Below are 15,165 nucleotides of genomic sequence, written 5' to 3' on the forward strand. Positions count from 1 at the left end.
TGTCGTCCGCACCCCCACCCCCACCCCTCCAGGGCCCGATCCGGGCCGTCCAGGCACCGAAGAGCGAGTCTGCATCGTATCTTCGACTGAAGCTGGTCCTCTCTCCTTCCCACTTTTCTTCATGAATATTCTCTGAACTTTTGAAACCTGAAAGTATTTTATCCACGTGAAATTTAAAGTTACTTTATCCAGTTCTTGAAAGTGGCATTTTTATGGGCGCCTGGGTGGCTCAGTCGGTGAGCGTCTTACTCTTGATTTCGGTTCAGGTGGCAGTCTTGGGGTTCTGAGATCAAGTCCTACATTGGCCTCTGCACTCAGTCCACAGTCTGCTTGAAGATTCCCTCCTCCATCCCTCTCTCTCAAATAAGTAATCTTTTTTAAAAAGTAGCATTTTAATTATAATTGCCCTAGATGTATATGTTAGCTTCCTAAGGCCTAGCACGCTCTGATATTAACCCTTTTCTGCACAGAAACCTGTTTTGTACATTTCGAGCTGTTGAAATTCCATTTTATGTCCTTTGGTTCAATTCCATCATCTTATTTGAAGAAGCAGCATACCTTTCTTAGCCTTAGGAAGTGTATTGTTTTGTTGCTCTTACAAATGGGATCAAAAACTCTGCATTGCTCTACCTTTCTAAATTCTACCTTTCTAAATTGTAATAAAACCTGATAGATTATCTAGGTATGTTCCCAGTCATCTGTGAATGAAGGCATTTTCCGTCCTTTCCCAATATTTATTGCCCTGGGTTCACTTTCCCAATCCACAGAATCAGTTAAAACCTCCAGCACCGTGTGGACCCATTGTGGTGAGAGCGTCCCCAGATCTTGTTCTCGAAGGAACACAACGTCTCCCAGCATTTTCTGTTTAGTAAAATGTTTGATCTGGGGTTTCAGTGAAGAGTTTTTATCATGTTTAAGTAGTTTCTCTCCATACTCAAAAACTTCTTAGGGGCAAAAAAGAATACATACTTGTCAGATACATGAGGGAAGTACCAAATATCTGTGAAATTACGTCCATAAATTGTGAGGCGTAAATCATATTTCCATTTTCTCCACAACACTATGAAACTCATCATACTTTTGTGGTTAGAAAATTCAAAACAAAAAAAAATCATGCTTGGGAAACCTCACTTCCCTCATCTCCCAGAGGGGCATCTGCACCAGGGTCTGTGGTCCCCGGCCCGGCCCCCAGCCCAGCAGCCCACTGATTGCAGGACCTCCACGTGCTCCCCGGGCCCTGGGGAGCGGCGGGCAGAGGGGAGGGCAAGTGGAGGGGAGAGAGAGGAAAGCATGGGAGAGGTCGGCATCCAGGTGGAGGCCAGGGTCAGAGGGGTCTGAGGTGGACAGCAGCAGCTGCCAGGCCCGTGATGGAGAGGGGACAAGGCTGGTGTCTCTGCCACACCTGCCACACATGACCCTTATGTCCCTGAATGAATCACTCCAGGGAGGGCTGTGGAAGCAGGTCCAAATCCCACCTTGGGCAATGCTCTGCCACCGGGGGTGTGCTGTTGAGTCCCCAAGTCTCCTCCTTGAGAGGTCTAGGTGCTCTGGCTTTGTGTCCACAGCCTGACCTGCCCCCTGGGGAAGGGGAGGTTCGCCTCCAGGGCAGCTCAGGGATGCACAACAAACATGCAGCCTGGGGGCCTGACTCTGCTGCAGGTCAGGGCCTCCTGCACTCCCCGCCCCCACAATGCCCAACTTGGCTGCTGTTGACCTCTGGTCCCCTGCCGGTGGGGCCTCCTGAACCCGAGTCTTTCCTGTCCCCCCAGGGAAGGCGGTGACAGGGGCATCTGGAGGGCATCCTGCCCCCACACAGACTCTGAAGACTAGCCCCTCCACCCTCCACCCCTGCCCATCTCGAGCACCCCCAGTCTGAGGCAGCAGAACGACTGCTGCGGCGGTCCTGAATGTCAGGGTACAGGCTTTGCCACGGCCGTGTGGGGACAATGGTGGGGACAGCGGCAGGGACAACAGTGGGGGCAGTGAGCCTGGACCTTGCCTGCCTGAGGGGCCACGGGGGCCCAGGAGATGCCATCCTGCCACAAGTCAGGGTGTCTGTGAGCCAGTGTCCCTGCCGTGGGGTGCTTTTTGTTCACAGGCCACCCCGGAAGACCACCAGCCACATGCCTTCCCCTTTAAGAACCCCAGCAGGCAGGACAGGGTCAAACATGCATACACAGGACACTAATTCATATTTCTCCATACATAGATGTAGAACTGTGTCTCACCAACTTAAATATTCTCCAAGAATATCCCTGGCATCTTCGTGTGCCCCAGGATGTCAATGTGCCCTACTTTCCTCAGCCGGTGTCCCTTTGCTAGGTGGTTCACTTTTCCCATTGTCTGAGAATCACAGACAATGCTGCAGGGATCCAACCACTCAACAATATTATTGCAAGAAAACCAAAAAACAAAAAACCAAACCAAACGAAGACGAAGAATTTAGTTCCCAGGAAGGTCTGAGGGAGGGGGCTCTCGGGCGGTGTCCGTGCTCTCACGCAGAAGCTAGTGGGAGCCAGGAGGGGCGTGGTGAGCTTCAGAACAGCGCGTTCTCGGGCATAACCAGGCCGGCCCAGCTGGGTCATGCGGTCCCCCTGGAGGGGAAGAGACACAGACCAAACTCCCTGCACTCAGGGTCCTGGTGTCGTGAACCCCACCCAGGAGAAAAACGGCAGCCGGAAGACCAACCAGGTAAATCGCTCCATGTCCAAGGGGAGGAGGCCGGGGGGTGTGAGGGCAGGAACCCTCCCCCTCCTGCTAGAAGCAAATGTCGGGATGGGGGAGACACCTTTCTCCCAGCAGGGAGTCGCACTGCTTTGGGTTGGAGCACCCTCCTCGCCCAGCAGGTTGGACATACTTTCATGAGATTATAGCCCCTTGATGCTTCTTCTCCCATGAAGAGGCAGGTCTGGACGTGTGGGAGGCGGCTCTTCGTTCAGCACGGCTGCTCTCCCCTGAGGACTCCATTTGTCCCCCCAGCGCTGGGCATTGGTCTGCCCCTGTGAGGTTTGGGGAAAGAAGAGGCTGAGATGTGACAGACCCTGTGTCCCTCCAGGCAACCAGGGGCCCGAGGGCTCTGGGGATGGCTTGTAGAGGGCTGCAGTTTTGCATGTGTGCACATGCACACACTCCCAGGGAACACTCCCAGCCGGTCGCTGTTGTTTACAAAGCATTTGCAAGGCAGGGCAGGTGCGTGCGAGCGAGGATGGAGGGGAGGACCGCTCATAGGAAGACCCTCAGGAGCACTGGTACAGACCGGGAGTTTTTATGCCCAAACTATGAGGAAGGTCAAGGGTACAGGCCTGGGGAGCCGGCACAATTGGCCACCCCCAGCCCAGCAGTCCAGAGCATCAGAAGTAACTGACACAGAGGGAGAAAGTGAGCGTGGAGGCATGCAGACACAGGGAGTAAGACACAGAAGGAGGACAGCCAGCCCCTGGGTGCACACGGGCACACGGAATCCATGGTCCCAGGCATTCCCGGCGCCAAGCAAACCCACTTCTGCAGGCGCACACATCAGTCCTGGGAGGAAGACGGGATTCTCTGTGCTTTCTGGAAAATTAGGTCTGAGCTGTGAGAACTGAGACGTGGCCAGGGAGGGTGTGTGGGAGCGGATGCACCGGTCTGTGGAGACAGGAGGTGTTGGTGGCTGCGGGGACACAGTCTGTAGATCACAGGAGGAGCCACTTTCCTGGTGGGAACCCCAGCCTGTCCTTGAGCTGGTATAGCAGCAACTGTTTCCCCTCCCGGGCCACAACACACAAGGCCAAGGCTCCACTTGCCCCCCCATCCCCGCAGCTGTGCCACATGCCCTCCACGAGTCCAGAAGTCTGGAAGGTCAACCTCGGGGGCTCCAGGCTAGGCGCCTGCAGGCTGAACCAATGGCAGGAAGCAAAAGACCTGGGCATGGAATACAATAAGGGCTCAGACCCCACATGCTACAGGGACTCAGAGGAAAAGGGACAGTAGTGGGGGAGCTGGAGCCTCCAGAAGGCACTCAGGGGGAGCTAAGGACAGTGTAATGGGGGGCTGGCTGGGGGAGAGGGGTTCCAGACAGAGGTGGGAATGAGCCAGCTACTGTCCCGACGACTCCAAAGGGCCTTCACACCTGGACACATGGCTCCGGGTAGCCTGGGTGTCAGTTCCCACGTCAATTTTCCCTCTTCCCATTAAAACATTGGTGGGGATGGGGGTGAGTCCCCACTAAAAAATATGTCTAACAGTCAATCTATCCCCATTCCTAACCACAAAGTTTGTAAGCTTGGATGGAGGAGCCCAGAGGCAGATAGGAGACCTCATCCCCCCCCTCAGATTCCAAAACACAAAATCCACAGAGAGCCAGAAAGCCAGCAGCTCCATTACAAGCAGGAAGGAGCCATTCTCCTTCCGGCCAGTCCTTTCTTCATGCACTTGCTCACAGACTCCACTTCCAAAGCTGATGGGGTGGGCAGCGAGAGGTGGCAAGAGGGAGGGACACAGGTTGGGGCCACCCCAACCCCCGAAGCAGTGGCTCTGAACACAGGACGTTCATACTCAGAGAACAGGCTGAGGAGGACACACGTCATCCAGGGGAATGGAGGTATGATAGCCCCTAGACCTGGGAATCAGGTTGGCAGAGATGAATCTAGAAAGGGAAACGGACACAGGGGTAAGTGAGCAGAGGAGCCACATGCCCCTCTGAGGACACACACTGCACCTGGACAGATCCCTGCCCCCCTCCAGAAGGAGTAAAGCAAACCCTAAGCATACCGTGGGACACAGGAAACATCCATCACCCTGCCAACTTAGACGATGTCCCGATCTCTGCGGGGGGGTTTCTGCAGAAACCTGAAGGGAAGCTGAGAAACCCTACTTGGCATTCTGTAAAGGATCTGAGCTCATGAAGCAGAGCTGAGGGAGAACAGCCTAGGATGAAGACAAGAGGTCTTATAGGGACGATGAGAAACTCCAGGAGTGTTAAAATTCCCATGGGTGCCAGGTATCACTCCCCGGATGGCTCTCTAACCTCAGAGGGGGAATACGTCTTCCCCACAGAGGGCCCGATGTTTCCTGCCCCGACACCGAAATCACACTGAGACCGTGGGAAATGGAGAAGGTCACCTGCAGACCTAGCTCCCCATCACAGCAGATACAGGGACAACGTGAGCTAAACACACTGAGAGGAAACAGACAAACCCCTAATGTGGGACAGTGTACATGTGACACCCTGGAAAAGCGTGGGGCTTTAGGAAGTGGCTGCTCTGGGTTAAAGACTAAAGGGACCAAAGGGCAGAAAGTGATGTGTGAACTTTGACCTCGCACGGGACTGGGGGAAAAGTCCTGGGCTGGGGTGGGGGAACAGTCAGGGAGGTCTGAATTTGGACTGGTTTTTGGATACTGGGGAATTAGTCCTAGTTTTTAGGTGCAATGCAGCATTAATATTATAAAGAAGAGAACTTCCTTTTAAGAGACCCTGCTGGAGTCCTTCAAGGGGGCATGTTACAATAGTTGCAGTTTGTTTCCAGATAGATCAACATTTATAATGTGCATGTATTACAAATGAATAAAATATTGATTATTGTTGTGTATGGGATGACCTCTGTCTTATCCCCGCTTTTGCATTTGGTAACTTTTCACAATAAGAAGTTGGGGTGGGCCACGTTGTGTGAGTAAAGGGCTGAGCTGGCTGTGATCTACTAGTCAGTAAGAGCAGAAATGAGAGAGGGGCACCTGGGTGGCTCAGTAGGTTAAGCCTCGGCCTCTTGACTGTGGCTCAGATCATGATCTCGGGGTCTGGGGTCTTGGGATCCAGCCTTGTGCTGAGCCCTGCATGAGGTTCCACACTGGGCATGGAATCAGCTTGAGATTCTCTCTCTCCCTCTGCTCCTTTCCCCGCCCCTGCTTGTTCTCTCTCTCTCTCTCTCTCTCTCTCTCTCTCTCAAAAGGAAGGAAGGGAAGAGAATGGAGCCCCAGCATGGGAATGGGTGGTGTTCCTGAAGAAGAAGTTGCAGCCAAGAGAAAGGATCGGGAGCAGAATTAACACAGCTCACAGCCAAAGTCTGGATTCCAAAGCAATTAACTTGACTCATTTCTAGAAACCTTCCATAAGTAGTCTTTGATTATAAAGAAATCCAAGAAAATACTATAACCATTCCCAGAAAAAAAAAATTTAGATTTGCTTTATAAACAAAGAGAAGGATTTTATGTTACAAACTTCTTGGCAATGCTAAGTATTTTCTTAAAATTACCTCCAGTATGCTTTGAGTGAAGAAAGTAAGAATTCAAGAATATTATTCCCAGCCAAATTACTTGTGATATGTGGTATAAAAATATTCTGTATAAAAACCTTCTCATGTATGGGCATAGAAAACACAACTTTTGGGGGGAAAAGTTACATACATAAACCTATGTCCCATTCAACCAAGAGCTAAATTTAGAACACGAGACTGGTGAAGCCACATCAAATGTGTTTGTGGGTCCTCTCCCACTGGATCTGGATCCCAATTTTAGTGTAGTCAGATTATGGCTTCCTAAAGCAAAGCATGACCGTGCAGAGTCCCCTCACCTTTTCCTTCCAGCGTTGGCGTCCTTCCCAGCACCAGGCGGTGTGATGTGGGGCGCACACACCACCCCCGGCTGGAGGCACCTGTTCCCGTGTGCGGTGTGTTGGAGGGTGTTAGAGGCACCCACAGGGCCTGGAAGACACGCACCGCCCCTGGCTAGAGGCTCCTCTCCCGAGCTCATGGGCCCTGCAAGAACATTGTTGCTCTTTTCTCCTGCAGCCATGAGTAGGAATAAACCATTAGAGTGGCAGAGGGCTCTTCCAGGGGAATCACCCAAGAATCTTTTTTGGCATTTTCACCCAATACCAAGGAACTTTAATAGCACAGAGGACACTCTCAGTGTTTTCCTGCTTTACATTGTCATTTTCTGTAATATTTTGCTTCGTAAAAATAAAGTCACTCAACTCTGCCGTCACCACGTGATGGCTGTATAGCCAATAGTTGGAAAGGAAGTCATCTGGGAGTTTAGCAGCACTTAGAACTGGGTGGGTGACAAACCCTGCGTGGTCTCTTCCTTGCTCACTGTCCTAGAACTTCCAGCCAACAGGAACCAGGTGCCACCTTTGAGATGGAAAACAATCATTTAAAAGGAAGTCAAGGCAATTTCAGCAGCAAAGAGCCATGGGCTCTTAGCAAAGAGGAGGGCCATGAAGACCGCAGGCTGGGGGTTTGCCTTTTGCCAGAGGCAAGAGGCCAGGACAGAGCTCGGGAGGGTCTGGCTGCACAGAGACCCTTCTGCTTACTCGTGTGTTCCCTGCAGTCATGGGACAACCACAGTGAGGGGCTTCGATGGCGCGGGGTGCTCCTGCACGAAGCATGCGCATGGTGGACACACAGCCAACTTCCCACGGTGCTGGGGTGTGTGAGGGAATAAGCAGCCCACTGACGGGGCGAGGTGGCAGGCAGGGAGGGTGGAGTCCCACTCCCAGTGAGAGGCAGGCGGTGGGAACCACAGGGACAACGGAGGGGAAGAAGGACAGGAGGATGGCAGGAGGGGCAGGGGCCGGGAGTCAAGTTTGGAGGCTACCAGAGGGACAGGGACAAGAAGCCACTGGAAGACTGTTAAGTGGTGGGACTCCCGAGTCTCCGACCTGATGTGGAGCTGGTTGGGGTCAGCCATTGGTGGCAGTGGTAGGACCTGGCCAGCTGTGCCCCCAGGGTGGCCTCTGACCCCATGTACCCTATGCTGTCTTGTGGCCTGCACATCTGTGGCATGTCCCCTGTGGCATGCATGTGCATTGTGGTCCCGTGACAGGACCACGTCACCATGACAACAGCCGCGTGGTCCCCACACCCGCCAGGCTGCGCGGTTTCAGGCCACATGCTGTTGTCACCCTGATAAAGCCTCGGATATCCATCCCAAGGTCACAATGCTGGGCTTCGTACGTGGTGCTGCCGAGGAGAGATTCGGTGAATACCTGTCAACAGGGGACAGAAGGGGCAAGGGCTGACTCAGGGCCGCGCTGATGGAGACGGACAGGGACCTGGCTGCCAGGAAACAGGACAGCCCTCTCTGCACACAGGAGCTGCAAGAGGAAGCCGGCGCCACCACACCTGGCATGGGAAGGCTGACCTGGGCAGGGAGCTGGCAGCTCTGGGTCTGACCAGATCTAGGTGACCCACTGTGTCACAGAGCATGGCCTAGAGGCCAAATTGCCAGCACCTGCCTCTTCTGGGACACAGGGAGTCAACACAGACAATGTTCACCATCGAGTGCCCCTGAAGAAGGCTTTCTGGCTGGCATCTTGGGACAGTTGAGTGTGGGTGAAGCGAGGACTTGGGTTCCATCTCTAGCTCCTCCCGCCCAGAAGAGGAAGGGAAAAAGGAACATCTCACCTTCTCATGTTCTCACAACTGGAGTGGCCAGGAAAGCGTCTCCCCTGTCACACACGCTTGGTGCCCAGGACCCAGGAGGTCAGATGCCCACCCGACCCAGCACCACCACCCACGCGGCCCGCAGCTGAGCCTGAAACTGTGGTGTGTGGGCACAGTGCCCGGGGTCACCCGCTTAGGCCAATGGCTGGGCACTCACTAATCCCCCGCCCTTTGGGGGGAAAGGTGCCCACCTTGACGGGGACCTGGGGAAGGAAGGGGAGGGCGAGGAACAGGGCCCAGGAGGGAGCAGCCGTGTCATCCTGGGACCAGAGGGCCCTGGGTCTAAAGTCTGTGTCTGGGCTCGAGTGGAGAGGAGAGAGGCTAAGCACACATGGCTCCTGGTAGTAAAAAGCTCTGCTTTGGCCAAAAAAGAGGAAGAAAAGGGGAACGAGGATGCGGGCAGCAAGAGGCTCTGCAGATCCTGTGGGGGTGTTTCTGAAGGCCGGGAAGCCGTGGTCGGCCCACACGGAAGGGCAGTGTCCACTCGTATAAGGTGATTCCTCTCCGAAGGGGGAGCCCCGGCCACGGGCTCTTCTGGAGTTCAGGGCTCCACCAGGAAGGTGCAGGCTTCCTGCGTACCTGAGCTCACCATTAATGCCGGTCCTGGAGAGCCATGAATGATCTGGCCCCGAGTCTGCTGAACACACTTTATTTCTCCGACATCTGCAACCCATAGCAGACGGGCTGTCCCAGCTGTACTCCCCATGCATCCCCTCGATGTGGTGAGGGGGGGGGGGTGCCCAACAGCAACTTCCAGGACTTGCTGATTACAGGGCATGGCCCAGAGGCCCTCGTGGGCTGCCGCAAACAAAGTCCATGCCCTACGGTCCCTAAGTGCGGCCGCCGAAAGCACAGTGAAGTCACGTAGCTTTCCATGAGGCTTGCTGGCATTTCCATTCTTCCCACCAGTGCTGACTGAGCACTGGCTGCAAGTGGTACCCAAAGCCAGGCCAGGGACAGAAAGGTGCAGATAAACCTGCATAACGATCCCCGACATGCTGGCTGAAAACCGCTCCAGTGTGCTAAGCCACGTGTTCTGCAGGTCAGAAACCCAGGTGTGTTGCTGGGCTCCCTGATCTGGGTCTCACAAACCTAAAACCACAGTGTCTGCTGGGCTGCACCAGTTTCCAGAGCTCGAAGTTGCTGGCAGAGCTCGGTCTCACACTCTGCGGGTGGAAGCCCCCATGTTCTTGCTGACCGGTGGCCGGACCACTTGCCCTCTGGGGGCTGTCCTCAGGTCCTGACAACGGGGCTGTCCACTTCTTCAAAGTCCACTAAGATGGAGTGCTGTAGATGTGACCTGGTCAAGGGACAGATGACCCTCCAGGCATTGCTGGCCCAACATTCAAGGGGCAGGTGTGCCGGGCGTGGACATCCTAGTGGCCTATCAGAGATCTGCCAGCCCAGCGCACCTGCATCAGGCTCCATCCAGTGGGACACTTCACTCTTCGTGGTGTTTAATTTCTCCTTCTTGAGATCCACATGATGATGACCTTCCTAGTTCCTCTTTCTTGAGGTTCCTATTTTTCTTCCACTTATTGTGACTTTTCCTCTCCTTGTAGTGAGAAAAACTGGTCACATGCATCATACACACTTGTCTGACGGTTACCGATCTGCAGTTCCTTGTCTGTCCTACTTTTGCTGGACACTTGGGTGATTCCCAATTTGGTGATGGTATTGATTACCTACTTTTGTATAAAGAATCATCCCCAAAACTTAGTGGCTTAAAACAGCCTGTGTTGTGTCACTGTTTCTGGAGGCTGGGACTCTGGGCCTGGCTGTCTGGGCCCCCCGACTCTGGCGTCTCCCACGGCTGCTGCCCAGATGCTGACCGGGGTTGGGATCTCATGTCAGCCTCTGCCTGGACTGAAGTCATGTCCATGTTTACTTGGGTTGTTGGCAAGAGTCACTTCTCACAGGCTGTTGGATTAAGGCTTCAGGTCCTCCCTGGTGGTTAGTAATTTGGCCCCCACCCCACTGGCACTCCCTGCCACAGGGACGCAGCCATGAGGCAGCCTTGCAGGTGGCCTCCTAAAGAGAGCCAGTAGCCAGTGAAAGGACCGGAGAGAAGGTGTAAACAAGTGGAAATCATGGTATTTTGTGAGTTCATCTCAGGAGTGGCCGCTGTGTGACAGAAGAATGCCAGGGGGTGGGAATCCCTGGGCACTGTTCTAAAAATGAAGCACCTTCCCATATGTCCTGTGGCGTGTGCCAACTCCCAGCCATACCTGGGCAGGCATGGAATTTCTGGGTGTCAGGAGACGTGGACCTTCAGCTGTCCTAGATAGTGAGTGTCCGCTTCCCCCAGGGCCCATGCCAGCTCACGTGCCCACTGGCAACATTTCTGTCACTTCATATCATCACCAACGCTTGTTATTACCAGACTTTTTATTTTGGGTCAACATTTGACTTTCTCAGATCATAGGATGAGGTCTGGCCTTTCCCATTTATATATTCCATGACGGTCTTGGATTTGCTCTTCTGTGGAGAGAGTACTGGTCTGCTCTTTTGTCTGTTTCCCTGTTCTTTCCTTACTGATTTGTGTGGCTTCTTCATATAGTCTGGATTCTTGCTTTTTGGTGGTTACGGGAATTGCGAGAATCTTCCTAGTTTTCTTTCCTGCCCCTGCAGTCTTTAAATGAAATCTTTGGATGAACAGGGGTCTTATTTGAACATAATTACATTTAACAGTCTTTGTCTTTACAAACTCTTACTCCCTTTCCTTGGCCTTGACTTTGCCGGTCTTCTAGATGCGGTTTTTCACCGATGTCTCCAGCTGTCACTTCTGTCCTGATGCCTCCTGGCCTGTCTCCACGTACGACTTCAGCTGTCTGCTCAACGGTGCCACCTGCCCTTCCCACAAACAGCCAGTGCACCCTGAAATGAGCTCAACCTAAGCTTCCGAGTCCACCTTCTGCCATGCTCCTGTCCTCCCGGTGTTTCCTGATTCCACGAATCAGTTAATGCACGTACAGAACAGAGCAGAGCACATGGCAAGCCCTCAGTAAATGTCAGCTCTGGGTATCACATCCCTCCCACCCTGCACAGTGCTCAGCTCATAAAAACACACAGACACTTCACTGGTGAAAGCAAATGAGTAGCACTTCCCAGGAGGGTGTGGGGAAGGGAGAAACATCCCAGACCGTGTTAGGATGCCCAGAGACTTCCAGGGCCCACTCATCAGCACTGCTCCTGGCCCCAAGGGGCTCAGTGCTGCTCCTGGCCCCAAGGGGCGCAGTCCTTGGACAGATGAGGTCACTGGGCAGGGGCGAGGGGGGTGACAACTTCCATGTGAATGGCCAGAACCGCTAGGGTCTCCTCACATGTGGCCCTTGAGTGAGCCCCCCGTTCTCTCTCTCTTTATGGCTTGGGAGGAGCTGGTCACCAAAGTCTTTGCTGCTCAGAACTGAAGGCTGTCACTTGATTTGTTCATTAAAATCCAGAGTAGTGGGGCGTGTGGGTAGTTCAGTTGGCTAAGTATCTGCTTAGGTCATGATCTCAGCATCCTGGGATCCAGCCCCCGCACCACCATGGGCTGCTGAGTCTCTCAGGATCTTGGAAATCTGGGTGGAGGTTTGGACAAGGGGTGGGAGCTCTGTGCGGGGAGTCTAGGAGCACGGAAGAGCTCCTCCTCACCAGCTCAGCTGTGTCTTTGTAAGGTTACTCCAGGTCTCCTCTGCACCAGGGCAGGAGGGGTGGCCTTGCTGGCCTGGATGACCCCAATGACAGTCCAGGGGCAGCCCCGTTCCCTTGGCTCCAGGGCACCTCAAGCACCCAGCACCCACTTGCCCCAGCCTCCAGGCCCCCAAGTCCACGGGTCCCCTACATTCTTCATCGTTCCCACAGCCCCAGAGCATCCGGGGCGCCTCCGATGGGCCCTGGGGTTGGAGCAGGAGGTCCCTCCACGGGTCAATGAACTGAAAATGGTGGCCTGGACCGCAGTTCCGGGCCTGACGGGTGCGGGGCTTGCCCGAACGGGCAAGTGGGTGGGGCCTGGACGATGGGAGGGGTGGGGATGTGGCAGGGTGGTGGGCGGGGCCGAGCAAGCAGGCAGGAAAAAAGCAGGCAGGTGGCCAGAGCCAGAGCTGCTCCGGTGGGCAGGGCCGGATCTGTCTGAGGGCGGGGATAGGAGCGGAGTCCCGGCAGGTGGGAGGGCCCGGATCCGTCCGGGGGCGGGAATGGGGGCGGGAATGGGGGCGGGACGGTGGGTGGGGCTCGGGGGCGCCCTGCCCCGGACCTTCCAGGAGGAGGGGCTGGGAGGAGCGCTCGGAGGCGCTAGCGAGCCTTCCCAGGAGGTGGGCGCCGGGCCGCGGACGAGGACCGGCCAGGGGACGGGACTGGGACCGGGCTGCCGGCGGGGTCGGTCGCCAACCGGGGGCGTCCCAGGCCGCTTCCTGCTCTCCTCCCGGGACCCTCGGTGTCCGGCTAGTGCCGGGCTGGTGGCCGGTGGGTGGCCCACCGCGAAGCCCTGGCTCTGTCCAGGTCACTTGCACCCCATCTTTGGAAAGCTGTCAGACTTTGTCACGTTCGCTTTCGTCCCCACCTGGAACGGGGCAGATGGCTTCACTGTCTTAGAAAAGGGAGCCAGCCAGGCCCGCGGGTGCCTTGGAAATCCCAGAACTCTGCCCAGCTGCCTAAGGGCCTGAGCCCCGCCCACCGAGAGCACCAGGAAAGCAGGCTCCACGGTAAATATTGTTGGCCTTTATGTTATCAACAATCTGCCAATGAAGACAGGGGAAAGCATGACATCCTCCCAGGCGTGAGGGTGGATTTGGTTGATTTTCTTAGGAGTGAGGGGTGTGCTGCTCCAGGAAGCCTATCTGCAGAGACCATGTTGGGTGGGAATCGGCAGCAGGGGCCTTCTCGTCCCCGTGGGTTGTGTGTGTAGTCACTTAGTGTTTGAACACACCTGCCCTGCACAGTGACCCACAGACAAGCAGCTTAAGTAACCTCAGCATTCTTAGGGAGTGTCCCCGAGCAATGAATGACCCAATCAGTATGATGTCCTGTTTGAAGGTCAGGCACAAATAGGATGCTGTCCTCTTGCTCAGTGCCTGGAAAGGAGCCCTGGGGATGCTGATGCTGGCGGTGGCCACCCTGGGGAGCAGCCAGTGCCCCACCAGGTGAGTGTGGCCGAATCACTTTTCTCTGTGTTTACTCAGCCTGGCTGAGCGTTGACAAATCTGTCCAGGACCCATGGACCCCTGACTTGCTTCATCCTTGTTCTCATGAATTCGAACACAGTGGCCAGCAACTTACCAGTGAGGCAGGCACAGCCAGTTACAGGGGACACGGTGGGGAAGGGCCGTGGGGGAAGTTCTGTGGTACTATGAACTAATCCCTTAACTGTGGGGTTGCAGGCAGGTTCCATGGGGTTCCAGAGGAAGGGCCCAGGCCAGAGCTAATTACTAAGCACACTTAAGCAGTCACCCGTGCCTCTCAGTCTCCACGGTACCCCCACCCTGAGTTGTCACGGGATTGTCCTGAGTGTGTCAGCTCTAAGCAAAGCAGGGAGTATTGAGTTGCTATGATCTGAATGCAAAGCTGGCCCTGCCAGGTTTTTGGCTTTGTATTTTTGGAAGAAAGACTTCTTAGGTGGTTGTGTCTAGCATCACAGAGCCTTCTTTGTTCATTTGTGTGCATGAGGAAGTTCAGCTTTGCTGAGTGTTGAAATCAGAATAGGCCTGCTTGTTCATTTCTGCATGCTTATAGACTCAGCAGAAAGCTCTGGAACGTGCAGTTCCTGGGTCCGGATGTGCTCATTTCGTGCTTCGTTTCGTGGAAAGGAATGCAGCTGGCAGGTCCAGACTTCATTCTGGCTGCATGCTAGGGTGACTGCCAGCGCTGGCTTTGCAGCCCTCACCCCGTGTGCTCTGCTCTGCAGGGCTCACTCCAGGGTGTGGCACTGTTCCTGCCCTCCAGAGGCTCCAGGTTCAGGGTCATCCCTTGTGAGAGCCGCTGAGTGCAAAATTGTGTGCTGTCATTTGCTGATTGAAAGACAGCCAGTGTGGGCTGCTCAAGAGAGCAGGGCTTTGGGGAGCTACTTGTCTTCCTCGGGATTTAGAAATGGCAGTCAGGGACTGCGCCAGACAGGGGAAGAAGGCCCAATGATAATATTTGAAGGCTATGGATACTTACAAAGGCCCTCACTGTCAGCCATGTGCAGTCCAGATCCCCTGCCTCCCTTTTCAGCTCTGGCCAATCTCTTTGTGTCTCCTGACATGCTGACCTTCCAGAAGGCCTTTTTTGTATGCCTCACTTTCCTTACATTGTTGGGTCCCCCAATAATGGGTCCGTAATGAAAGGAGCGAGACTGATACAAAGCAAAGGTCAAGCAAAGCTTTATTTCACGCCAAGCATCAAGAATCAAACCAACCATCAAACAGACTGGTCAGGGCCGCCCCTTACAGAGAGGACCACCCCTCTCTGTTTCACCGACTAACTTATATAGAGCAAAGGCCATGTGATTGGGCTGGCCACACACAGGTGGCCAATGAAATTGTAACACACAGAGAAAACTGCACAGTCATGCTAGGTGACCAATTGAATTACAATTTACCCTAGTAGACATTTGAACCAGCTTATCACCTTGGTCAGAATTGGCATCCAAAAGGTGCTCCAAGGGTGGGGCCCATACCCCTGGTAGCTAGGAGACAGTATGCGCCCCCACTGATTGAATACCTCCACCTGGCCTGACCCACCCTTGTATTTGGGCTTTGTTACCTGGGACTAGTTTCTGGGACTTGTT

General features: G+C 54.5%; 1 protein-coding gene across 11 annotated transcripts in view; it reads left to right on the forward strand.

Moving 5' to 3' along the window:
- The first annotated feature begins 12,642 nt into the window (after positions 1-12,642).
- The window catches only part of TLR5 (toll like receptor 5), a 19,193-nt gene continuing 16,670 nt past the window's right edge, over positions 12,643-15,165 (forward strand). For 8 of the 11 annotated variants that reach the window (XR_009406622.1, XR_009406623.1, XR_009406624.1 and 5 more), the window contains exons 1-2: positions 12,643-13,102; positions 13,434-13,540. The gene's annotated coding sequence lies outside the window, so the exon portion shown is untranslated. The remainder of the gene's footprint in view (positions 13,103-13,433; positions 13,541-15,165) is intronic. The other 3 variants (XM_059412935.1, XM_059412942.1, XM_059412936.1) reach the window with 2 other exon arrangements.

This window comes from Mustela nigripes, chromosome 10, assembly GCF_022355385.1.
Source record: "Mustela nigripes isolate SB6536 chromosome 10, MUSNIG.SB6536, whole genome shotgun sequence".
Classification (NCBI taxonomy): domain Eukaryota; kingdom Metazoa; phylum Chordata; class Mammalia; order Carnivora; family Mustelidae; genus Mustela; species Mustela nigripes.